The sequence below is a fragment of the Lynx rufus genome, unplaced genomic scaffold (assembly GCF_022079265.1).
Source record: "Lynx rufus isolate CCGP_SWC_20201006 ecotype Redwood Valley unplaced genomic scaffold, mLynRuf1.p SCAF_8, whole genome shotgun sequence".
In the NCBI taxonomy this organism is placed as follows: Eukaryota; Metazoa; Chordata; class Mammalia; order Carnivora; family Felidae; genus Lynx; species Lynx rufus.
Genome location: NW_025814896.1, coordinates 21300355 through 21326726, shown reverse-complemented (window position 1 = coordinate 21326726; position 26372 = coordinate 21300355). Strand labels below are relative to the sequence as shown.

The 26372-nt window shown below is 47.9% G+C and overlaps 1 long non-coding RNA gene and 3 other non-coding genes across 7 annotated transcripts; all 4 read right to left on the bottom strand.

Moving 5' to 3' along the window:
* Nucleotides 1-7699: 7699 nt before the first annotated feature.
* LOC124503996 (uncharacterized) lies at nucleotides 7700-14460 on the bottom strand. 4 transcript variants are annotated; one of them, XR_006960282.1, is made up of 6 exons: nucleotides 13541-14460; nucleotides 12600-12692; nucleotides 12336-12410; nucleotides 10631-10701; nucleotides 8163-8264; nucleotides 7700-8044 (listed from the first exon to the last, which is right to left on the bottom strand). It is a non-coding gene; the product is annotated as an uncharacterized LOC124503996 (long non-coding RNA). The 4 variants fall into 4 exon arrangements; XR_006960281.1 differs by lacking the exon at nucleotides 12600-12692 and having other exon boundaries at nucleotides 13541-13695; nucleotides 14301-14460; XR_006960280.1 differs by having other exon boundaries at nucleotides 12336-12692.
* Nucleotides 10157-10287, bottom strand: LOC124504464 (small nucleolar RNA SNORA71). The gene has a single exon (XR_006960439.1). It is a non-coding gene; the product is annotated as a small nucleolar RNA SNORA71 (small nucleolar RNA).
* On the bottom strand, nucleotides 11677-11809 carry LOC124504461 (small nucleolar RNA SNORA71). Its single transcript, XR_006960436.1, has one exon. It is a non-coding gene; the product is annotated as a small nucleolar RNA SNORA71 (small nucleolar RNA).
* On the bottom strand, nucleotides 12877-13009 carry LOC124504462 (small nucleolar RNA SNORA71). The gene has a single exon (XR_006960437.1). It is a non-coding gene; the product is annotated as a small nucleolar RNA SNORA71 (small nucleolar RNA).
* Nucleotides 14461-26372: the final 11912 nt, after the last annotated feature.

Sequence of the window (26372 nt, the reverse complement as noted above, 5' to 3'; positions counted from 1 at the left end):
CGTCATTGTCATGTGAAAAGCCTGCAACCTACACCATCCCCTTCCAAGACAATGGGTGACTTTTCTGATCTGACCACTTCTGTGTCCCTAGACTCTGACTTCCAACCCCAGTCCTTCTGGGACAATTCAGCAGGAGTCCTCCCGAAAGCCTGTGGGTCACCCATCTTCCTTCTCCACCTCCGTTCCTGAGGGACCTTTCTGAAGCCGGAAAAACAGCTGGGCCCATCCCTGGCGCTCCCTTGTCTGAGCGCACGGGACAGCCCATTCAGGATTTTCCTAACTGGCCACCATCAGAATGCTTCATTTTCAGCTGAAATCTGTGATCAAAAATTCACCCATTCGTATTTTCAGAGCTCAACATGTCACCCTGATTGCCGGATGCCTCGGTTTGGTGGCATATTTTCTTCTGCCCCTGGGTGGCGGTGGGGACAGCCTGCATTCAGAGGGGGTTAGGTATTAGGGAGCCCTCCCCCACCCAGCTCTTACGAACAACAAAGCTGACATTTTCGTCTCCTTCTGCCTGATTCCTGCTTCTCACCTGGCGTGACTCAAGAGAATTTAAAGTGACAAGATCAGGGGCGCCTGGGTGGCTCAGTCGGTTGGGTGGCCAACTTCGGCTCAGGTCACGATCTCGCGGTCTGTGAGTTCGAGCCCCGCGTCGGGCTCTGTGCTGACCGCTCAGAGCCTGGAGCCTGTTTCGGATTCTGTGTCTCCCTCTCTCTCTGACCCTCCCCTGTTCATGCTGTCTCTCTCTGTCTCAAAAATAAATAAACATTTTAAAAAAAAATTTTTTTTAATAAAAAAAAAATTCAATGTAAGCTCAGGGAGAAAAACAGGTCGATAGTCCTCCCGTCGTCTAGTTTTCTAGAGTCTAGAGAAAACAAAAGATGTTTACTTTGCTAATGATGGTAATTAACAGAAATGGCTAAGACAGTATTAGGCGTACTTACAGGGAGATGCAAGATAACACAGGTAGTTTGCTTCAGGGAATTATTAGTTTCCCAGGATGGTAAATTCACTATACGTACATTGCTTTTTGTAATATGTTCATAAGGTTAATTATATTTTGCAAATAAGCCCCCCACTTTTTAAAGCCTCTAAATAATAAAAACAATATAAAAGGTTATACTGTAAACGTCCACGTTTTAGTAAGAATTTTTGGACTTGGGTTATAATACCTACCGTGTTTCAAAAACCAAAAACCGGTATTAAAAATTTTTGACAAAGTTGGCTCAATGAATTTATCCGTCAGGAGAAAGGTTTATACATCTTTTACTGCACGGTTACATGGTTGGCACATTCACAAAACTAAAATTAGAATTTAGGGGGTTTTGGTTAAATTAACTATTCTGTACCCACTTTTTTTAATCCCTGTAAAATTGACCTAGTGTTATATTAGTTTCAGGTGTACAAAATAATGCTTTGACACTTCTATACATTCCTTGGTGCTCATCATGGCCAGTGCACTTTTTTTTTTTTTAATGTTTATTTATTTTTGAGACAGAGAGAGACAGACCATGAACGGGGGAGGGTCAGAGAGGGAGACACAGAATCCAAAGCAGGCTCCAGGCTTTGAGCTGTCAGCACAGACCCTGACGCGGGGCTTGAACTCACAGACTGTGAGATCGTGACCTGAGCCGAAGTCAGACGCTCAACCGACTGAGCCACCCAGGCGCCCCGACGGCCAGTGCACTCTTAATCCCCTTCCCGGATTACACCACGTACCTCCCCACCCACCTGCCCTCTGGTAACCACTGGTTTGCTTTCTATAGTCGAGTCTGCTTTTCTTCTTTGCTCATTTTGGTTGTTTCTTAAATTCCATGAGTGAAATCATATGGTATTTGTCTGATTGACGTATTTCGCTTAACATTATAGTCTCTAGCTCTATCCATGTCATTGCAAATGGCAAGACTCCATTCTTTTTTTATGGCTGATTAATATTCCACTTGTGTCCATCCGACATCTTCCTTACTCGTTCATCTGTCGATGGGACACTTGGGTCACTTTCCTATCTTGGCTACTGTTAAGTAACGCCACAGTAAACACAGGGGTGCATATATTGTTTCAAGTTAGTATTTCCATTTTATTCGGGTAAATATCCAATAGTGGAATTACCGAATCAGGTGGCAGTTCTATTTTTAAATTTTTTTTTTAAACTTCCATACCATTTTCCACAGTGGTTACATCAATTTACATTGCCATGAACAGTGCACAAGAGTTCCTTTTTCTCCACGTCGACAACACTTATTTTTTGATACTAACCATTTTAATTCACATGAGGTGGTATCGCATTGTGGTTTTGATTTGCATTTCCCTGGTTAGTGACGCAGAGCATCTTTTCGTGCGTCTGTTGGCCATCTGTATGTTGTATCTGGCATACTCCGGATTCGTTTTAATAAAGCTCCTTTTTTTTTTTTTTAAAGTTAAGTTTCTAATAGGTATTTACTTTTTGCTGCGATTTTTAAAATACTGGCTCATAAGAACTTTTTCTTACATTTGAAAATTGTGTTCATATATTGTCCTCTGACAATTCTTCCCTTTCCCTTTCCCAAATTCAGAAAAAAATAGTGAAAACGTCCTTTAGTCCTAAACTGTCTTTGGGTTTCCTTGAATGGCCACCAGATTACACAAAGATTTGCCCCGATCACCTTAGAAGGGATAAAAGATATAATTACATCTTTTTTTTTTTTTTTAACATTTATTTATTGTTAAGAGACAAAGAGAGACAGAGCATGAGCAGGGGAGGGGCAGAGAGAGAGAGGGAGACACAGAATCTGAAGCAGGCTCCAGGCTCTGAGCTGTCAGCACAGAGCCCGATGCGGGGCTTGAACTCACAGTGAGATCAGACCTGAGCCGAAGTCGGATGCTTAACTGACTGAGCCACCCAGGTGCCCCAAGATATGATTAGATCTTATCCATTCTCTAAGTTTTAATCAACTCAAAACTTGTGAGAGCTCTTTTTCCAAATTTAGGATTAAAAAAAAACCACCACACAAAACAAAAGAAGTTCCATTTTCCTGAGTTATTTATGTATAGACCATATTAATATGAAAACATTTGAATAATTTTGTACTTTTCGGCTTAAAAGAAACATGCTCCTGCCAAGCAAAAAGACGGGGACAAGAACGGTCTACAGAGTGATTTGAAAGTTTCAGCATCCCTGTCTATCAGTGACAGGGTACACACTTTAGGATATAAGCCTAGAGCTACTAGTCGATCAATGTCTTCGCAGCGTTTATGTTCTCAGTCCAAGGTAATCCTTCACGACATCCTCGGAAATCGTTACCCCTCAAAAGAGGCTTTCACTCTCTTCCACTCTGACCACCTATATTCGTTACAATTGTTCAGTCTTACCACCCGTAGAGGGAAATGGCTGTGGTCTTCAACGCTGGTGGGAAAAATTTAAAAGCCTGACCAATGATGTTTCTCGTGCATGGCCTGTCTACAGCTGAATTCTGAGAAAACTGTGTAGTCTGAAGCCAAAGCCTCATGGCCCCTATACACCCCTCCAGATGGATTGTATCAATGGTCTCCAATAAGGAGATAAGTGTTTGCGTCATTATATATTCATTCAAGGACAGATCCAAGATTTCTTTTCAGAAAATCACAGCTTTGATAGGGGCTGAGAAAAGTTCATGTTGTAACAGACAAATAAATCCTTATTGAGCTCTGTCCCCTGTGGTCTTTATCAGACTATTACAGTTTCCCATTTCTCCTTGAGGCAATTTCGTTTGATGTTTTCTCAAAATGTGCTCATCAAAATATAAATTTTTATATACAAAAAGTGATCTATATCATTCCCTAAATTTGGCTTTACTTTCTGCTCTAATTTTTATTTGCATTACTTCTATTTTCTTTTTTATTACATATTAAATCTCGGTCTTCTATTTCAAGCATCGAGGCTTAAATTTCTCCTTAGTAATTACTTGAGCTACAATTCACAAACTTCGGTATGTAAATTTTTATTATCATTCCATTGTTACTATTTCTAATTCTGCTTACGGTATCATCTTTGATGAGGTATTTTCAATATGTTTTTAAATTTCCCAAACGTAGGGATTTTTTCAGACCTGTTTTTGTTGTTATTGCCTTTCTATTGCAGTGCAAATGTAGTTCATAGGACACAGATTCTTTGGTATTTGCCTCATGTTTTATAACCCAGAATATGAACAGTATTTATAAAGGCTCTTTATATGCTTGAGAAAAGCATGTATACTCTAATTTGGAGATAAATGTTTCTAAGCCATCTATTATTATGCAAATCTTCTGCTGTAAAAGGAACGGAACTATTTTTGATTGCCCACAAATTTCAGCATTAGAAGTGAAATAAGTCAGTTAGAGAAAGACAGATACCATGTTTTCACTCATGTGGAGCTTGAGAAACTTAACAGAAGACCATGGGGGGAAGGGAAAGGGGGAAAAATTGTTAGAGAGAGGGAGGCAAACCATAAAAGACTCTTAAATATAGAGAACAAACTGAGGGTTGATTGGGGTGGGGGCGGGAAGAGGAAAGGGGAAAATGGGTGATGGGCATTGAGAAGGGCACTTGCTAGGATGAGCACTGGGTGTTGTCTGTAAGCGAGGAACCACGGGAACCTACCCCCAAAACCAAGAGCACACTTCACACACTGTATGTTAGCCAATTTGACAATAAATTCTATTTTTATTTTTTTTTTAATTTTTTTTTTTTTTCCAACGTTTATTTCTTTTTGGGACAGAGAGAGACAGAGCATGAACGGGGGAGGGGCAGAGAGAGAGGGAGACACAGAATCGGAAGCAGGCTCCAGGCTCTGAGCCATCAGCCCAGAGCCCGACGCGGGGCTCGAACTCCCGGACCGCGAGATCGTGACCTGGCTGAAGTCGGACGCTTAACCGACTGCGCCACCCAGGCGCCCCATAATAAATTCTATTTTTAAAAAAATTAGGGGCTACACCATGAAAGCCCCCAAGGCCCAAAAGAAGTATGATCAATTTCGGTATGGTGCAGAGAAACCTTCAATAAATAATAGTAATAGCTATCAGTTACGAAGTATTTCCTAAAGGGACACACTACTCAGGCTTTCACATGCATCGGTCTATTTAATCCCTACCTCACCCCACTCTTGTAAAGGTGTGGGTCTCATTTTACAAGAGGAAACCGAGGTCAGGTAGTGGAAACTTGCCTTATGCCACCCGGGGGGTGGGGGATAGACTCAGGTCTGTGTGACCCCAAAGCCAGTGACCTTACACTCCTGCAGGCGGCCGCCCCAACTTGGTCCGCCCACACTCAGAACTACCCTAAACATCCCGACAGGGGATGTCGCACCACCGTGGGCTCCTAGAGTAACAGCCTTTCTGTAAAGGTGTCCAGCAACCCTCTTCGTTCACGTAATTAGCCCTGAACTCACCTTCTAGACCAGTGCTGTGCTGTCTGACTTCATGTTAAACAAAATTCAACCCGGTCAATTTGAAGATCTAGTCGGCTTTATTAAACAAGGAGTCGGGCAGCATCCCACCCAGCCTGGAGAGAAGAGAGGTAGGGCAAGAGCCATTTGCAAACGAATGCTTCCAGGCAAGGTTGCTTTCCGAGGGGGAACAGGAGGGGAGTCTAATCATGCAGATTATTTCATCTTCCTTTGGGGATGGAGAGAGCCCATGCAGTGGACTCACAGGCACCCATCAGAAAAATTTCTGACCGGTTAAGACTGCACTTCCGCAGCGAGCTGACGCTGCGTTTCGATCAGGTATTAAGCCCGGGTTTGGGGACTTGGCCTACGTGACGCCATTTTGGGCCTGTGAGTTTTCTTTTTAACACTTCTTGCAGTGACAGGAACAGTCTATGCATCTGCGCGGCCCGACACAGCAGACGCTTGTGGCCACCGAACATCTGAAATACGGCTGGTGCAAGGGAAGATGTGAACTTCACGTTTTTATTTGTATCAATTTAAATAAACAGCCACGCATGGCTAGCGGCTCACCCTGAGGGACTGCAGTCCTATAAGCTCCGTGAGGCCTCCTGTGTGTTGTGTTCAGAGCAGTATCCCCAACCTATAGCAGTGCCCAACAGAAGCGCACGTTCCAGACATTAAGCATATAAACACCACATTGTAGAGACCTTCCAGAGATACCGTGAGAACCCAAACGTATTCCCCATCGTATCCCCACTTTCAGCATGGGCTCTGGCTCATACATAAACACGTTTTCTTGTGATGAATGAACCTTCACTCTAACCAGCTCCCATACTCCCAGTTCTTGACTGTACGATGGAAATCTCCCATTACCTGATCCATCGGGCCCTCAGGTAAGCACACAATTCCCGGCAAGAATCATACCTCCCTGGCCTGAAGCCTGGCTCCTGGGTCACCTTGGTTGTTGACGCTCTTCCCAGATTTGTTCAGGCCCTAAAGACTGGGGATGGCTCACGCTTCACACGCCCCAAGCGCCGCGAGGCAGGCATGACCTGGCACCTGGCGTCCCCGTGCACACTTGTGAAGTCCGGGCCCATGTTGTGCTGCTGCGTCTCCACAGCAGCCAACACTACCAACTTCAGGCAGCTGACCAGAAGTCAAAGGACGGTCCACGGAGAAGGCAGAAAAAAAGACACTTGACTTCTGGATGCCGCTGTCGGGAACTGGCCGGCAGAGTGAACACCTGAGGCGCGGAGAACGCCTGCCTCCCACAGGCGCCCGTCAAGGTATCAAACTCACTGAGGCAAGTCCGATTTCCAATGCAGAAACAGGACAACGCGGCCTTTCATCATGGCCTTTGGGGCCTATTTCCTCACACAGACCCTTCCATCTTTAAAATGGGAATTAAAGGGGCGCCTGGGTGGCTCAGTCGGTTGAGCGTCTGACTTCGGCTCAGGTCATGATCTCACTGTCTGAGTTCGAGCCCCGCGTCGGGCTCTGTGCTGACAGCTCAGAGCCTGGAGCCTGTTTCTGATTCTGTGTCTCCCTCTCTCTGCCCCTTTCCCGCTCATGCTCTGTCTCTCTCTGTCAAAAATAAATAAACATTAAAAAATAAAATAAAATAAATAAAAAATAAAATGGGAATTAAAATGTTCACGCTTGCACATCCTTAGCACATCATCACCTTACTGCAATTACTGATTTACCCCAATTATCTCCACAAACACCTGACCTTGAGGATACCCCCCAGGTCCACCGATGACAGTTACTCCACACTCACCCTGCCCCCACCTTTACTCAGTAACCTGCCCTCTGAGGCTGACACCATGTATTTTATACCCCAGGTAAGTTGACTAACTCGTCCCAATTTGCCCAGGACCTGCCTGGATTTAACAATGAAAATCCCAGGTCCTCGGAAATCCCTCAAACCCAGCCAAACCAGGACAGCTGGCCACACGGGCAGGCATTTATACTCATGAGCCGGGCCCCAGAACTCAGGCCACCCCAGCCTCCTCGATGGCATCACTGCCTGCCTCATTCCAGCCCACCCGGTCACCCGCCCCCCCCTTCCAAAGCCCTGGCCTGTTCTTCAACACCCTTGACTTTTTCATGGGCCCTCAATCTGAGCCAACTCTACCAGCACCTGGTCACCTCCTTGTCCTAACTGAACACCTCGGACAGTAGCCTGGGTGCCAAGCCTCAGGAGCCTAACAGGAAGAGGCTCACGGGTGAAAACACGACTGGAAGGCGATCCATTTCACGTCCAGCCTCAGCAGCACACAGCTTGTCAGATGACTTAAAAGGCAGACGCGGCAAGTCCGTAAGGTTTATTGAATGAGTAGGCAGAGGGGAAAGTGATGAGTAGCTGGAATGCGAGAGGAAAACGTTCGCTCATCCAAGTCATTCCAGACACAGCAGAGGGACGCGGGGCTGACCTCCCGTCTTCGGCTTCTCGGGGCACGGCTGTCCCGACTCAGAGCCAGATGGAGGGGACCCGGCCGCAGCCCCAGCACCTCCCTTTGATGTCACGCGCGGAGCCAAGAGCTGCTCCGAGGTGCTCTGAGCGGACAGCACGGGGTGCTCTGGGGATGCTTCGCATAGAGGACTCCCTCTCCATTCTCTGCCCCTCTGGTGACTACTAATGGCACCCAGAGAACCTACAAGAAAGGACAAGTGAGACCGACGATGATGATGATGGTTTGGAGTTCCCACCCACATAAATGCAAACCAGCTTCCCCGCTGCCTGTGGGTCTCCGGCACTCGGCACTAACTCACCTCGGAGAAAAGTCTCAGCGAACACACATCCCACATCATCCCGAGGGTCAATGACTCACGGCCTTGGGACTTACTTCAACAGCCTCCGGACCGAAGGCTGACCTAAGAGGGAGAAGAAGCATATGAGCATTTAATCTCCAGGCCACCTTCTCCCCAAGTGACATCACTGAGAAGGTCCGCATCAACCAGGCCTAAGCTCCCAGTTTACACGCGCCAAACTAGATTGTCACCAAGATAGAAAGGATGATAAAAACATCTTAAAGATCCAGCTTTTATAAGAAATCGCTTTCTTTCTAGGAGTTCACGACCAGGGCAACTGACCACACAGAGTAATTCTCAGGGAGACAGCTCAGCGCTCACTGTTGGGAGCTTGGCACTGAGGAACCACTGCATCTTGACCAAAGGGAGGGACCCTCATCCTCAGCAGCTCTCCCACACACGTTCACGACTCGACTGCCCAGCCTGTCACAAGGCCCCAGCAGCTGCCATCCTGTTCTGCGAAGACCCACTTAACACGGCCCGGCCGTAAAAGGCAAATGCCAGCTAAACTTCCAACAAAGACTTGTTCTGGTGAGGTGCCCCGACCTTTGAAGGTCAACACTGCCGGGCCCATTTGAAGGATAAATGAAAACACGTCGTGAACGCTTGAGAAGATTACACAAGTGACTCCCAACTCAACCCGCAGGACTCCACACCCAGGGGTTTGAATGGCCAGGCCTGGAGTGGGGGGTAGGGGTGATATAAAATGTCTTCAGGATGGTCGCCATTGTCCCTTGAATCCTCCAGCCTGGCTGAGGAGCCCAGGACCAGGAACTAGGCTGTGGGACAGGACAAGCCCCTGACGCAAAAGGGGTGGAGAGCAGGTCTGAAAGGCAAGGGGACCTCAGGGTTATCAGAGGACTCCTGCGCACCGGGTGGTTCACATACACTCTTCTGACTACCTCCACATCATCGTGAGATGGAACAAAAACATGCGGCCCGGCAGGATCCCACCTGCAAGCACGAGACCTGAAGGCAAACGGAAGGGGTCTCAAAACTAGACGGGAGCCCCCAGGCCAGAAGTCTGGGATGGATACCTTGACCTCGCCTCCAACCTCACCTCACTTCTTACCCGGGAGCCAAGACATGCCTCCCAGGGGCACCCGTTGTACCTGAGTCTACAAAGCGAAGGCACCGTCGCAAGGTTTCTGCCTCCCTGAACACAGGGGCAGCGCACAGAATGAGACGCAGACGGTCAGCCTGCTGTTGACGAGGACTACAGAGTGCCCAGCCTGCAACATATACCCTCACTGACACGAATCAGGAAGCAAGCTAGGAAATCTGGAGTCTACAAATAGATTTCAGAGATCCACAGGACTCAGAATTTCTTCTTCAGTCAACCCCCGGGGTCACCCTTTGCAAAAGAACCCACAAAGCACAGATGAAGTCAGTGAAGGGAGACCTACAAAGAGAGTGATCCATCAACACATCCTTCTCCTGTCGGCGAGTGACAAGAGAACTCCTCGGGCTTCTGGCTGACCGTGACAAACGAGAACTATTTCTATTGACTCAGAATTGATAGAACTCCTCCTTGCCCCTACAGCAGGCCCCACCTTTGTTTTTCTTTCTCCATTTATTTAACGTTTCTGACAGCTCCTGGAGAAGCAATGCATGCTGTGCTCAAGAGACAGTCAAGGAGCAAAGACGACAGACACACGAGCGCTGAATTCACACACTGCCTTGACTAACGTGTTCTTGCGGACTGGCCTCGGCTCCTGTAAATTCAAACAGCAGAAGCCACGATTTCCAATTCTTACGTGTGCCCTCGGGCGCTATGTGAATTTATACCAGTGTGAAGTCCAAATTAAAAGGTAGGCTTGTTTCTGACAAGAAAAGCCGTAACGTGGAAAGACAGAATGAGCCCCCACAGGTCGGGGGGCTAGCCCAGTTACCACCTCACATGGGGGCCAGCTGAGGCCCCAGCTCAGAAGGGAAGGGCAGGGGGAAAAAGCTCACGTGGGAAAGCTCCAGGGTTTGGAAAGGATGGCTGGACCCTTCAAACACAGGAACTTCTCTCGGTGACTCCTCTCCCTGCCCTACCAATGACCAAGGCACAGGCAGCCTGCGGTCACTTTCAGATACGGGAGCAGAAAAGGACAGAAAGAACGCCAGGAAGGATGGCTCACAAAGCCAGACATGCATGCCTCAGAAACTGGACCAAGGTCTCTGGTGCCTAAATCTACAGGCTTTCCCTCACAGCACGGTGCTGACACCAGGAAGGAAGCCCTTCACCAGCGCGGCTTTCTAGAGGCCTGTTCCCCCCCTCTCACTACATGGGGGATTGCCTCCCAGCCAGGACACAACCGGGAACTCACGGATGCCCACGATGCCCACTCTCATCTCGCTGCCTCATCCAGACCCCAGGGCACACGTGTGTGACTTTACGGATGCAAAAAGACCCAATTCCAGAGAAGGCTCCAAAACCTTACCTCGGGGCATTTGTGGCCTCGCGCCTGGCTGTAAGACACCTGTCATGGAGCCTCTGGACATGCAGATCCACCTGCAAGAGACAAGCCGGGAATGAGCACTCACAACAGGCCTGGGGCGGGGGGGGGGGGGAGGGACGCAGAGGGTACCTGGCACAGCGGCCAGTGGACTCCAGCACCCACAAACGTGGGCCATTGCTACCAGGACTTGGACAGCCACACTGCTGTCTCAGGAACAAGAACAACTGAACTCTAGGAAGGGACCTGGGGAACATGTGTGACAAAAGTAATGTCAGTGTTATCCTATGTACCCACAATCAATTTGCTGCTAAGCAATCTGTATCAAAAAGTTGTCAAGGCCAGGTTTTGGAGAGCGAGCCACGCTGACCGGCAGCAATGAGCCTGGAGCAGGAGGGGTAACGGGTGGTGGGAGGGCCCCACGTCCTCCATCTAGTGCGTAAGGGCTGCCTACGTACGCATTCTCAACGACGACGTCCTGCCCAGCTGGGGTACTACTCCCTTCCTTGCTCCTTAACCTAAGAGCAGATGGAATGTTACCCCCAGTGGACCACAGGCCCAGCCCGTGGTCAGGACAAGAGAAACACTTCCAAGGAGAGCAGGATGCCTCAGCCTTGAGCAGGTACGGTCTCCCCACTGACAGTCCAGAGTGGGAAAAGCCCATTGCCTCACCGTGTAGCATCTCGATCTCCCCCACCTTGTTCTGTCTTGACCCAGTGCTACATGTCAGACACCAAGATGGAGACACTGCCCTCGAGATCACAGCACAGGGGAATGACAAGCAAATCACCAACATCCAATGTGTTCAGGGCTGAGCCAACGGGGCTGAGGGTGTGGGAAGCGGTGCAATGAGAAGGCAGAGAATGCTTCCCAGGGAGAGCCCTGGGGGAAGAGGGAACCCTGTCAGCACTCCACCACCGGCCCATGAACAGAAACACGCTGAGGCAGGGCCCTACTCGGCAAAAGGGCACTCAGTGAGCCACCCAGCGCCAGGTACCAGAAAGCAATACAAATCAGCGGACAGAGAGATGTGTACGAAAGCTCCAGAGTTTGGAAGGGACAGGATGGGCCCTTCCAACACGGGGAAACGCTTTCGGCAACTCCTCTCCCTGCACTATCAATGACCAGGGCACGGGCCGCCCACGATCACTTTCGAATGCAGGAGCAGAGAAGGGCAGTGAGTGGGCCGAGAAGGGAGACCTCGGACAGCAGCCCAGGAACTGAGTTGAACTAGGAGCCCAGCAGACAGGCCAATGGCCAGATTTACAGCCTAAGATCACAGAAGCTTCCCCTTATCTGCACAGACGATTTACCGCTCCCTACCAAGAGGTGAGGAGACTAACTGCGCAGAAATACTGAGGATTCATGGTTCTGAAAGACTGGGTGTGGGTGATCACAGAAGAGCGCTCAGGTTCACTCAGCTGGGAACCGGAAAGGAGTCTAGGTTTGCCTCTAAAACGCAGCCCTCTCTCTGTCCATCCCGACACCGCTGCTTGCCTCTCAATGTCACAGCAGCCTTCATCAGGGGCTCTCAGGAGCAGAAGAGGGACCTGACCTGTGCCTACCAGCCTGAGGGGACACAGACAGCTGGGAGCAGCGGGAAGAAGGCACTCTTTCCCACACTTCATCACCTGAACCCCTCCAGCCTCACAGCCCGCACAAGACCTGAGCTCTAGAGAATCCCACTTACCTGGGACCTCCCAATCCACGTTCTTCTCCCTGAGGTCGCCTTTCACAAACAAGGAACAGCAGTCACGACCCACTCCTGCAAGAGACAAGAAGCCTGTGGCACTGCTTACACGCCCAGGAACCCACTATCTTTACCAACAGGAAAACACTGGGGGGATCTGGGTCTTAGGAGGTAAGCACACTGAAAGCCTGCCTTCCCTCCCTCTACCTTGTGCTTGGTCACCTAAGGTTGTCCCATTTTGGAACCTCTGAATATAGAAAGAACCTTGCGACTTTTCCTTTGCCTGCGTTACCAACGACCAAGAAAAAGGCAGCCTGTAATCACTTCAACGCAGGAGCAGAAAAGGACACCGGGCTGCTGAAATTAGAAACCAGTGTCAGAAGACCACAGCTGTGGCTCCGCCACCAACTCAGACACACAGACACAGGACCCACTCTCGTTCTCCCTTTTTAAAGCCTCACAGAAACTGTGCTGAGCCAGGCATAGAGCGTACAACAAGACAACAGGTGCCAAGAGGCACCTAAAAAAAGGTGGTGAGAAGTGTGGGAAAGCTCCAGGGTTTGGAAGGGACAGAGGGGACCCTCCAAACACGGGGAAGTGCTTTCTGCAAGTCCTCTCCCTGCACTATCGATGACCAGGACACAGACAGACCATGATCACTTTCGAATGCAGGTGCAGAAAAGGCAGAAAAGTGAGCCAGGAAGAGAGAAGGCCCAATAAGCCCCCAGCTGCCCAGCCAAGCCCAGGACCCTGAGCGCCATCACTATCTCATGTAAACACGCCATCTCCCGTCATCAAGAGGGGGCACGTGAAGACCAACTCGCGGCAAAAACGCCTACATTGTTTAGTCCCCTACAAATACAGACAGACGATCTACTATGCGCCACCAACCGTGGGCTCAATGACAAAGAACACAGACAAGACTTCTGTCCTCCCAGAGCTCTGGCAGTTTCCCCACTTAAAACACAGCGGAGCTCAGAAGGACGTAACCTAGCCAACGTGATGCGCTCGCCACAGGCTCAGGCAGGATCTGAACCCAGACCTCTCTGGCCCCCAGATACACCCCCATCCACCACACCAGGCCTCCTGGGGGCTTTCTCAGAACCCGCAGGAGCTCCAGGACGCCCCCCCCCAAACCCCCCACCGTGGTGTGGCAGGAAGGCAACGAGTCCCTGCTCAAGGATCTCCTGAGCAGCAGCACTTACCCAGGCCTCACCCCCCGGACACCGCGGGGGCACATCCGGCGCTGCGGCTCAGGGTCCTGCAGCAAAGAAGGGGGCGCTGCCTGACGCACAGCCCCCAAAGCCGTCCAACGGAGAGTTTCCATCTGCTTCCAACAGAGCCCCAGAGCCCGCAACGCCTACGCAGGAGACAGCACGGGGAAGGGGCTTTAGTGCAAAACAAAGACACCGGAATCGGTCTCTGCCGCTCTGGGGCCCCGCGAGCGCCCCCAATTGAAAACTCACGCAACCGCTCTGCACAACGGGGGTTTTAACGCTTTCTCTTAAAGGCTGTTGACAAGAAAACGGGTTAACGCTCACATGGTCACTTCGTGGGCAACCGATGAAGCGCTTTGGGGGATTCGAGGCCTAGAGCCGGAGGTGGGTGTGTGCGTGAAAATCACGCGGCCCCGGGAGCTCTTCAGGCCCGGGGCCACACGGGGCTCCGCACCACTGGCGGCGGCACTCGGTCTGCGCGTCGCTGGACCCGCTTCTGGTAGTTGGCGGGACTCGAGTCTTCCCGGCGGAGGGGTGAGGGGGGCTGAGGGCGAGCGATCCGACCCGGGACACGCATCCTGAGAGGTCCGCACCGACCTCTCGGTGGAGGAGCTGGGCCCGAACCCAGGGGCGAGGCCTGGAACCGCGGCTGACCTCCGCCGGCTCTCCCCGACTCCTCGGGCCTCAGTTTCCCCGAAAGGTGGTGGGGGGCAGACCACGCGCCCAGCGATCCCCACAGTGGACTCACCCCGGGCAGCCGCGACCTATGGCGCGGGACAGCGGCCGTAGATACAGCCGACAGTGCGGGAAGCTGCGGATGTCTAAGGATTGTGGGAGATGGAAACCGGCAGCGTAGACGGCTTGGGAGAACCGGCCGGGCGACCACAGCAGCAGGAAGCTCCTCTTCCGCCCAGCGCCGGCGGAAATGCAGCTGGAGCGCGGGTGGCGTCCTAGAGCGGCGTTTCCGGGAGGCGGATCCCGCGCAAACGGCCCTGCCGCGCCCCCTGGTGGCGCGGAGCTCAAATTCTGACTCCGTAGGGCTTGGAATAACTTCCAAGAGCCGCCTGGAATTTGGGAAATAACATTCACTCACTTGTTTTGCTTTTCTCTTTATTCTGCTTTTGCCACTGATTTGTCATTAACTTGTAGAAATGGTTGCTTTTCCACGTGAGCAGCTGTTATTAGCAAGAGCTCATGCTGATGGCAGGGAGTTTGGACCATAGGGTTCTTGCCTGATTGACCGCTGTATTCATAGTACCTAGTTTGGTGGCTGGCACAATTGAATAAATGAATGAATTCTGACCATATATTTGGACATTGTCAGAATAAAATATCGTTCTGATGCCCTGAAAGTAGAACGTGAGAGTAACAGGGAAAAGTGGGCAAGTGCTTTGCTAAACTTAGTCCTAAAAATGAGTCTTTGAAGCAGTAGGGGTTTGATCAAATTTGCAGAGTGGCAAAGAAGATGAATAGAAGCCCCATGCTCCCGAAAGGACACTGCAGACAGGCATGAGACGGGGCTCATGGCTCCCAAATCTCACAAGCACTCACACTGCCAGCATCCTGGGCCACGTGTACCTCTCCAACCTGCCGCAACCCTGCCATTAACTCAGCCCACATTCTGAAGTGTAAACTTCCGTGTGCCTGAGGAGGGTGATCCCCCCCCCCCCCCCGCCGTCAGATCCCTGGTGCTAACCAGGTCAGCACAATGTGGAAATCCAGGCCTGACGGATGCAACCGAGGAGGGCGGTGGGGGGGGGTCTCTGAAGGTGAAGCACAGAGCAAAGGTCCAAAGCATGGTAGTTGCTACCCTTTAGTATTTCTGAGAAAGCTTCTGTCACTGTGAGGACACTGTGGGATTGTTCAGGAGGTTGAGAGAATGTGCTGTGAAAAGGCAGCACTCTCAGTAGAAATACAAGGCTACCCACATGTGTAATTTAAAATGTTCTAAGAGCCACGTTAAGAACATACCAAAAAAAGGTGAAACTAATTTTAATAGTAGATTTCATTTAAGCCAGTATAACCAAAATATTATTTCAGCAGGTATTTTTAAATTTTAACGTACTTTTAAATGATTAATGATCACTGGGTGTTGTATGTAAGCGATGAATTCTGGGGTGGCTCAGGTTGGGGGCCTTATTGTCCTGAGCTGGAGATTAAGGCAAGGGTGCCCTAAGAAAATTGTGAAAGAGCAGAGCAATGATTCAATCCTAGATTACTCTCCTGTACGCTTTGCTCCCATGATGCCAGGGAAGGGATCTGGGGCAGTTTATTTGTGCATCCCCGGTGCCTGCAAGAGGCTAGGATTCTAAGAGGCGTGGCTGACGCTCATTAATCATTAGTGTAACAGGATGTTAAAATGGCCATTTCAGCAAGACACCAAGGTGGCATATATAGGTAGGCATGATATAGGGAGAATATAGGTAGGAATGAACTGCTGAACAACAACAAACTGCTGTTATGGTAAGCAAATTGTGGCCCAATGTTGGCAATTTTTGAAGGTTCCGTCTAATAAAATGGCAGCGGCCTTCCAGAGAAAGTATTGGACCAGATCTAGAATTTACTGCTTGTGACTCCAAATTCTCTCTTCCAAGGTGACGGTATTCGCAGTATACATAGCCATTAAAAAGAGGGAGAATTATGAATTCTATTTCTTAAGATAGTCCCACCCCCTGTCCCCAAGAGGGAGAACAAGAGGAGTATCTGAGTACCAGGAGTTCCAGCAGAAACATCTGGGGGCTTGATATAGGTTACCTGAAGGTGGGGAGCACAGGTGAGCCCCGCCTACCCTACGCCTCAGGCCAAGGTGCATCATCTTCTTCCGCAGGTGTAGAATCTGGGGTAGTGAGGCAGGTAGAATAGGGACATGTCGGGTAACTTCCGGAGGAAGGACAAGGAACAGGGAACTGGCCTGGCACCTGTTGAATAACAGGATGCCCGTGGCCAGGATTAGCCACCGAGATGCGCAACTGCAGCATAAATCCCCAATTAACCTGCAACTGAAGACAATGACCCGTCCACTGGGGGGCGCTAGAGGACTCCTCCTAGATCTTGACTGCATACGAAGGTTCCCAAGAGAAAAATCAAGGCCAGCGCAATGGATCAGGCTGGCGCACGCGTAATGGTATACAGGGGTCTTGGGACTATTTCCAGAACCCTACAGGAATGTTCCACCTGTTGATTATAACTGCCTGTTAATCAGAATCCCACATCTACGCAGCGCCACTCAAATTCTCTGAGCGTGCCTGTACAACCTCGTCTTCGAGCGTGTACTTTTGCTTTACAATAAAGCTTCTCATTTATGTTTTACTCTGATTCTGCCTTGAATTCTTTCTTGCCGCAAAGTCAAGGACCTGGCACCGGCTGGGGGTTGACGGCTCAAGACCCAAGAACTTCCCCAGTCTCCCGTGTCAGTAGGAATGTCCATCTGCTACCCAAGATGTCCCGCCCAAGAGAGAGCCCGCTAGGGTGAGGAGACCCCAAGGAGAGAGCCTGTTCATACCCCTAGGAGAATGAAGGGTGCAGGAGTGGGTTTCCCCAAAGAAGCCCTGGAATAAAGAGGCCAAGAGAGAAAGACTTACATTAAATATGTGCCCAACCTGGAGACTAGTCTCCCCCCACCTTAATCTTTATTCCATCTGTTCTGATCCTGGAGCTATGGGGGATAGGGAAGTGGGTGGAGTCCTCCTGGTGAAGAGAAACACATTTGGATAAGGGAGAAGTTTCCTGCCCCCCCCCAACAAATAGCAGCCCACCCTATGCTTGGCCCCAGCTGGTGAGAGAAATCTTACCTGTAAGTTATCATTGAAAATGTGGTTCGTATATTGGACTGGGCTTTTAAAATAATTGAATAAAAACTATGTTCCCTATTTTTTGTGATTGTAATACTTATTACCTAAGAACGATCAGAAAAGCTATGAGGCCTGCCTTATAGTTTTCCAGGGTCAGGGAAAAGATACTTCCATTTAGAAAGTCTAAAGAGGGGCACTTGGGTGGCTCAGTCGGTTGGGCGTCCGACTTCAGCTCAGGTCATGATCTCACAGTCCGTGAGTTTGAGCTCTGCATCGGGCTGTGTGCTGACAGCTCAGAGCCTGGAGCCTGTTTCAGATTCTGTGTCTCCCTCTCTCTCTTCCCCTCCCCCGTTCATGCTCTGTCTCTCTCTGTCTCAAAAATAAATAAACGTCTGGGGCGCCTGGGTGGCGCAGTCGGTTAAGCGTCCGACTTCAGCCAGGTCACGATCTCGCGGTCTGTGAGTTCGAGCCCCGCGTCAGGCTCTGGGCTGATGGCTCAGAGCCTGGAGCCTGTTTCCGATTCTGTGTCTCCCTCTCTCTCTTCCCCTCCCCCACTCACGCTCTGTCTCTGTCTCTCTCAAAAATAAATAAACATTAAAAAAATTTTTTTCTAAGAAGAAAGTCTAAAGAGACAGGCAAAAAAAAAAAAAAGTATGATTGCATACCAGGAGTCTTGCTTTCAACAAACTGGTCACATTAATAAAGATATGGACTGTGGCTGGGAGGCCAACATTCCACCATGCTGGAGTTTGTGACCTCACAGTGGCTGAGAGATCCCTGTGGTCTAGAGCCCCTTCCTTGGGGCTCTAGCTTGTTGGGCAGATTGTTCCAAGGAGGTGGTGTCCAGGGTCCAGGCTAGAAGCCAAGAACCAGCCCTGTGAGACCTGCAGGAGCTCCAGGCCCTGTCCCCTTACTAAGAATGCCCACCATGCTGGAAACCTTACTGTACCTGGCCATTGTCCTCCTTTGCTTCTTACTGCTCCTCTGTTACTGTGTCTTTCGGGAGAAGTAGACTGGCTCCTGCAGGGTGGGACTGAGACCTGACAGAAGCCATATCCAGTCTAGCCCCTCAGCGCCTCTCAAGCAGGACAAGCTCTTCCTAAGCTGCTCGTGGCCTGAATCTTGGCCTGTTCTGGGGTCTCCAATAGCCCCAGGCCCTCACCAGATGCTTCCCACCGTGGTTGGTTTCCACTCACATCTCAGCCTCTCCTGTCTAGGTCGGCTAGCTGGGTCCCTCCCAGCCTCTCTCCTACTAGTTTTGCTTCTGGTTCATTTTTGTCCTGGGCTGAGGACCACTGGTTCTGGAGAGGGACTCAGCAAGGGCTCAGCGAAGTTATAATTGGCTCAGGACTCTGCCATGGAGACAGGCATGAGAAGATGTGGCCCTCTCCACCTCCAGAGGTTGGCAAGGCTGGGCCCTGGAGAACTGGAGTCCTAGCTAAAGACTGATAAACTCAGCGATGACTTTAGACTTCCCTTCTATCCACGGTGGACAATCCTTGAAAACAAGCTTCTTGACTAATAAAGCTGGATGTTCCTAGCTAATTAACTCGGCTGAGCAACAGCTTGGAACCTTCCTTGCTAACTGAATCACTGAGATAGTTGAGGGTCATTACTTAAACTTTCCTGGCTTGTTAACTTTCTTGCTTGAATACTTGGGCATTCTAGGATAATATTTGACTTTGCCTCATCATCTTTCAGCATGGTAGCTGACCACATTCATTCTTCACTCTTAAAACCTTGGATTTTCCTGACCAAGAGCATCGGAGCTCCCCCCTCCCCCAATACCACCCCCGGGCTATTTCTCTGGGACTTCCAAGATAAAAACAGAAGAATGCTTCTATGATTCCACCGTTATGTATGATATTGGTAAATGGATCATGATATATATTGTATTTCTAGAATTCTAAGAAATTTTTAAAGTTATAAATGGATATTAGCGTTTATCAAGTGATGGTGATGATCACAATGTTGATCCTAAAATGTATTAAACCATCTTCCTCTAACTCAGCACCTATTTTTTTCATGTTTATTTGTTTTTGAAAGAGAGAGAGAGACACAAAGCAAGCAGGGAAGGGGCAGAGAGAGAGGGAGACACAGAATCCGAAGCAGGTGCCAGGCTCTGAACTGTCAGCACACAGCCCAACGCGGGGCTTGAACTCACGAACCTCAAGATCATGACCTGAGTTGAAGTCAGACGCTTGACTGACTGAGCCACCCAGGCGCCCCACTCAACATCTACTTTTAAAAATTTTTTTTAATGTTTTTTTTTTTAATTTTTGAGACAGAGAGAGTCAGAGCATGAGCAGGGGAGCGGCAGAGAGAGAGAGGGAGACACACAATCTGAAGCAGCTGTCAGCCCAGAGCCCGACACAGGGCTTGAACTTACAGACGGTGCGATGGTGACCTGAGCTAAAGTCGGACACTTAACCGACCGAGCCACCCAGGCGCCCCGTCAACATCTATTTTTTAGGCACCTGGGTGGCTCAGTCAGTTGAACATCCATTTTTTAAAAAGTACTTATGGTACTAAGTTTCAATGTATTATCTGACCTACCTTTAAATTTTTTAATTGCAGTACAATATACATACCTTACAGGTTATCATCTTGACCATTTTACTTATTTATTTGGGGGGGGGAGTGAAAGGGGAGAGGAAGCAGAGCCCAGTGTGGGGCTTGATCCCACGACCCTGAGATCACACATGACCTGAGATGAAATCAAGAGTCGGGTGCTCTGACTCAGCCCCTCAGGCGCCCCTCATCTTGACCATTTTATTTTATTTTATTTTATTTTTTAAATTTGTTTAACATTTATTTATTTTTGAGACAGAGAGAGACAGAGCATGAATGGGGGAGGGTCAGAGAGAGAGGGAGACACAGAATCTGAAACAGGCTCCAGGCTCTGAGCGGTCAGCACAGAGCCCGATGCAGGGCTCGAACTCACGGGCCGCGAGATCGTGACCTGAGCCGAAGTCAGACACTTAACCGACTGAGCCACCCAGGCGCCCCTCATCTTGACCATTTTAAAATATTCAGTTCAGTACTGTCAAGGACATTCACACTGTTGTGCAACCGGTCTCCAGAATTTTTATCTTGCATAACTGAAACCGTACCCTTTAACCAACGATTCCCCATTCCTCCCTTCCCCAGCCCCTGACAGCTACCATTCTCCCTCTGTCTCTGAATTTGACTACCCTAAGTGCTTCATCTAAGTGGAATCACGTAGTATTTGTCCTTTTGTGTCTGGTTTATTTCACTTAGCATGATGTACTCAAGGTTCTTCCATGCCGTGGCATAGGCCAGAATTTTTCTTCCTTCCTTCCTTCCTTTCTTCCTTCCTTCCTTCCTTCCTTCCTTCCTTCCTTCCTTCCTTCCTTTTTTTTAGTTTATTTATTTATTTTGAGAGACGGGGGTGGGGAGAGAGGGAGAGAGAGAGAGAATCCAAAGCAGGCTCTGTCTGCCCTGTCCATGCAGAGCCCGATACGGGGCTCCAACTCACAAACTGTGAGATCATGACCTGAGCCGAAATCATGGGTTAAACGCTTAACCGACTGAGCCACCCAGCTGCCCCATATCTTATCTATTTTATTATTTTTTATTTTTTTAACGTTTATTTATTTTTGAGAGAGAGACAGAGCACAGGCAGGGGAGGGGCGGGGGGGGGGAGACACAGAATCTGAAACAGGCTCCATGCTCTGAGCTGTCAACACAGAGCCCGATGCAGGGCTCGAACTCACGAACCGTGAGATCATGACCTGAACTGAAGTCGGAGGCTTAACCGACTGAGCTACCCAGGCGCCCCAATGTCTTATCTATTTTCAAGTTTAAAATTAATAAAGTTTTAATAATAAAACTGAGGTTCAGAAAGATGAAGTGAATTGCTAATACAGCTAATATGCAGCAGGGAATAATTTTAACTGTGTCTGTTGTATTCGTTTCCTAGGGCTGCCATAACAAAGCACCACCAACTGTGTGGCTTACAATGGCAGAAATTTATTCTCTCATTCTTCCGGAGGCTAGAAGTCTGAAATCAACGGTCAGACGACATTCACAAGACAGGAGCACAGTTACCGCCCTTCAGGGACATTGGGGCCAAGGCTAATTCCACCTGAAAGTTGCCAATATATTTTTAAAGATGTTTACGACTATTTTCATGAGCTGGACTGTAATTTACTTTCCTTCACTGACCTTGTCTAATTTGGGGGTTATGGTTGTTACACGAACTGAGAACAGCTCCTTCTTTTTCTATTATCTTGGAGACCGTGTAAGGCTGAAAAGCTGGGTATGATGTTTTCTTTCGGGAAATAGTGTTAACTAATGATTCAATATTTTATTATTTAAAAATTAAAAAATAAATTCAGTTTATTTTGAGAGACAGAAAGCAAGAGAGAGATCGCGCGCGCACACACACACAAGTCAGGGGTGGGGGCAGAGAGAGAGGGAAAGAGTGAACTCCACGTGGGCTCCTGGAACCTACGAACCCACCAGATCATGACCTGAGTAGAAACCAAGAGTCAGTCGCTCAACCAACTGAGCCACCCAGCTGCCCTGCCTGATTCAACATTTTTAAAGTGTTACAAGATTATTCAGGTTTTCTATTTTTCCTTAAGACAATTTTGCTATATATTTTTCAGGAATGTGTTCATTTTACCTAAGTTTTGAATTTTATTTTTGTCTAATTTTTTACTCTCTGCTCTGAGTGTACTATGACCCCTTTCTTTTTTTTTTTTCTTAAAGTCATGTTTTTATTGAGGCGAAATTCTTCTAGTAGAGAATTAACCATTGGAAGGTGAACAGTTCAGTGGCATTTAGTACATTCGCAGTGATGTGCAACCAGCATTTGTGAAAGCTGAAAGGAAAATAGGGTCACATGTGTCCAAGGGTTTTATTTTTATTTTATTTTATTTTATTTTATTTTATTTTTTGAAATTTATTGTCAAATTGGTTTCCACACAACACCCAGTGCTCATCCCTAAAGGTGCCCTCCTCAATACCCATCACCCACCCTCCCCTCCCTCCCACCCCCCATCAACCCTCAGTTTGTTCTCATTTTTTAACAGTCTCTTATGCTTTGGCTTTCTCCCACTCTAACCTCTTTTTTTTTTTTCCTTCCCCTCCCCCATGGGTTTCTGTTAAGTTTCTCAGGATCCACATAAGAGTGAAAATACATGGTATCTGTCTTTCTCTGTATGGCTTATTTCACTTAGCATCACACTCTCCAGTTCCATCCACGTTGCTACAAAGGGCCATATTTCATTCTTTCTCATTGCCACGTAGTACTCCATTGTGTATATAAACCACAATTTCTTTATCCATTCATCAGTTGATGGACATTTAGGCTCTTTCCATCATTTGGCTATTGTTGAGAGTGCTGCTATAAACATAGGGGTACAATGCCCCTCTGCATCAGTACTCCTGTATCCCTTGGGTCAATTCCTAGCAGTGCTACTGTTGGGTCATAGGTTAGGTCTATTTTTAATTTTTTGAGGAACCTCCACACTGCTTTCCAGAGCGGCTGCACCAATTTGCATTCCCACCAACAGTGCAAGAGGGTTCCCGTTTCTCCACATCCTCTCCAGCATCTATAGTCTCCTGATTTGTTCATTTTGGCCACTCTGACTGGTGTGAGGTGATATCTGAGTGTGGTTTTGATTTGTATTTCCCTGATAAGGAGCGACGCTGAACATCTTTTCATGTGCCTGTTGGCCATCTGGATGTCTTCTTTAGAGAAGTGTCTATTCATGTTTTCTGCCATTTCTTCACTGGATTATTTGTTTTCCGGGTGTGGAGTTTGGTGAGCTCTTTATATATTTTGGATACTAGCTCTTTGTCCGATATGTCATTTGCAAATATCTTTTCCCATTCCGTTGGTTGCCTTTTAGTTTTGTTGGTTGTTTCCTTTGCTGTGCAGAAGCTTTTTATCTTCATGAGGTCCCAATAGTTCATTTTTGCTTTTAATTCCCTTGCCTTTGGGGATGTGTCAAGTAAGAAATTGCTACGGCTGAGGTCAGAGAGGTCTTTTCCTGCTTTCTCCTCTAGGGTTTTGATGGTTTCCTGTCTCACATTCAGGTCCTTTATCCATTCTGAGTTTATTTTTGTGAATGGTGTGAGAAAGTGGTCTAGTTTCAACCTTCTGCATGTTGCTGTCCAGTTCTCCCAGCACAATTTGTTAAAGAGACTGTCTTTTTTCCATTGGATGTTGTTTCCTGCTTTGTCAAAGATTAGTTGGCCATACGTTTGTGGTCTAGTTCTGGGGTTTCTGTTCTATTCCGTTGGTCTATGTGTCTGTTTTTGTGCCAATACCATGCTGTCTTAATCATTACAGCTTTGTAGTAGAGGCTAAAAGTCTGGGATTGTGATGCCTCCTGCTTTGGTCTTCTTCAAAATTACTTTGGCTATTCGGGGCCTTTTGTGGTTCCATATGAATTTTAGGATTGCTTGTTCTAGCTTCGAGAAGAATGCTGGTGCAATTTTGATTGGGATTGCATTGAATGTGTAGATAGCTTTGGGTAGTATTGACATTTTGACAATATTTATTCTTCCAATCCATGAGCACGGAATGTTTTTCCATTTCTTTATATCTTCTTCAATTTCCTTCATAAGCTTTCTATAGTTTTTAGCATACAGATCTTTTACATCTTTCGTTAGATTTATCCCTAGGTATTTTATGCTTCTTGGTGCAATTGTGAATGCGATCGGTTTCTTTATTTGTCTTTCTGTTGCTTCATTATTAGTGTATAAGAATGCACCTGATTTCTGTACATTGATTTTGTATCCCACAACTTTGCTAAATTCATGTATCAGTTCTTTTTTTTTTTAATTTTTTTAACATTTATTTATTTTTGAGACAGAGAGAGACAGAGCATGAATGGGAGAGGGTCAGAGAGAGAGGGAGACACAGAATCCGAAACAGGCTCCAGGCTCTGAGCGGTCAGCACAGAGCCCAACGCGCGGCTCGAACTCACGGACCGCGAGATCATGACCTGAGCTGAAGTCGGACGCTTAACCGACTGAGCCACCCAGGCGCCCCTCATGTATCAGTTCTAGCAGACTTTTGGTGGAGTCTATCGGATTTTCCATGTATAATATCATGCTATGACCCCTTTCTCATTCCTAAAATTGTTTGCCTCTGCTGCTCTACGTATGGTTATGTTCATTTTCTGCCTTTTTACGTTCTGTTTTTGTAATTTCATTGATTTGCTCTATTTAGATCTGTTCGAGTGTCCTTTTTTCTTATTATTTTTTTAACGCATCCAGTGCTATGAGCAGACAGATGGAATTCTTCTTGCATTTTAGAATTAAGTGTGTCCTTCTTTCATAGCAAGAATGAGGATTTCTCTTCTCCTGTGTCAACATTTAAAGCTCATCTATTGGGGTACCTGGGTGGCTCAGTCAGCTAAGCATCTCACTCTGGGTTTCAGCTCAGGTCACGATCTCATGGTTCGTGAGTTGAAGCCCTGCACCGGGCTCTGCACTGACAGTGTGGAACCTGCTTAGGATTCTCTGTCCTCCCCCTCTCTGCCCCTCCCTTGCTCATGAGCATGCACATTCTCTCTCTCTCTCTCTCTCTCAAAAATAAATAAACATGAAAAAATAAAAATTAATTGGGGCGCCTGGGTGGTTCAGTCGGTTGAGCATCCAACTTCGGCTCAGGTCATGATCTCAGGGTTTGTGAGTTCGAGCCCCGCGTCGGGCTCTGTGCTGACAGCTCAGAGCCTGGAGCCTGCTTCAGATTCTGTGTCCCCCTCTCTCTCCGCCCCACCCCTGCTTGTGCTCTGTCTCTCTCTGTCTTTCAAAAATGAATAAACGTTAAAAAAATTTTTTAATAAATAAATAAATAAATAAAATAAAAAATAAAGCTCATTTGTTACAGGCCATGCAATGAGATGTCGAGGTAAGACCCCATCCAGTTCCTAACTACTTCGCATACTATTCCTCTGCCCCTTCCCCGACTTCAGCTTCCGATTCTTCTTCCTCCCTTTCCCCGGACTTCTTCCTGTTCTCCCTTTCTTCGTGAGCCCTTCAATACCCTACCAAAACATATCACTTCCAAGAAGCCACCTTTTTGGAAATTAATAGAGGGATAACTCTATTCATGGTTCCACAGTTGCTTTTGGATCCATACTTCCTCACATTCACCATGCAAAATGAAGGAAGAAAGTATGACCTACCCAGCTTGGGTCTCACATCCAGTTTTTTGTCAGCGGAGGGCAGGACACCATGAGTGACATTTACAACTCGATTGAATTCAACAGGAAGAGTGCCACAAGAAAACCAGGGAGAAAGAGTGACTAGGTCCAAACTCTGGATAGCCCAGCCACTTAATATCCAGATTCTCTTGAAAATAGGCAATTTGTTGGTCCTAGTTTTTCCAAGAATACCTCTAAATGTAGGCATTGAAATGTAATGTTGTTGGCTGGTCATGGTCTGTATCACATGAGGAAAGCATTCATTTAATCCAAGTATGCCGAAATATACTTTTCTGATCAGGAATAGAAACGAAGTATTACCAAAAAAAGAGAAATTAAATATTACCAAACACATTTTTAAGCACCTATTAAATTTCTCTTAGATTGATTTCTGGGTTTGAATTTTGACTCTGATATCTTCTGTTTAGGAGAAGCAATTTGCCACGGGCCCTGTGGGCATGCGAACAATGCAAGGCCGTTGACTCCTTTTTCCCCCAGGCCCTTTCTTAAAGCTGTGTTTTGCAGTGAGCAAACCTTGAAGGATGAGATAAAGTCTCCTCCCACACTAAAAGCAGGCTTACTTCTGTTTGCTCCAAGTGGCAAATCCCCTGAGCTCAGTGTTCCTCTTTTGTAACACTGTAACGCATTGTGTGTTCAGGCAGCCATCATGGGCCCTGCACCACTCCATGGGACCTCGGAGGCACGGGAACCAACAACATCAAGAAACTTAAAGCCCTCTCTGCTTTGCCACAGTAATAAGGTCCTCAGACTGCCTCAGGAATTTTCTGTCCTCTGCCAGCACCTACGAAACAACGGGCTAACCGGTTAGCTCACAAGTAG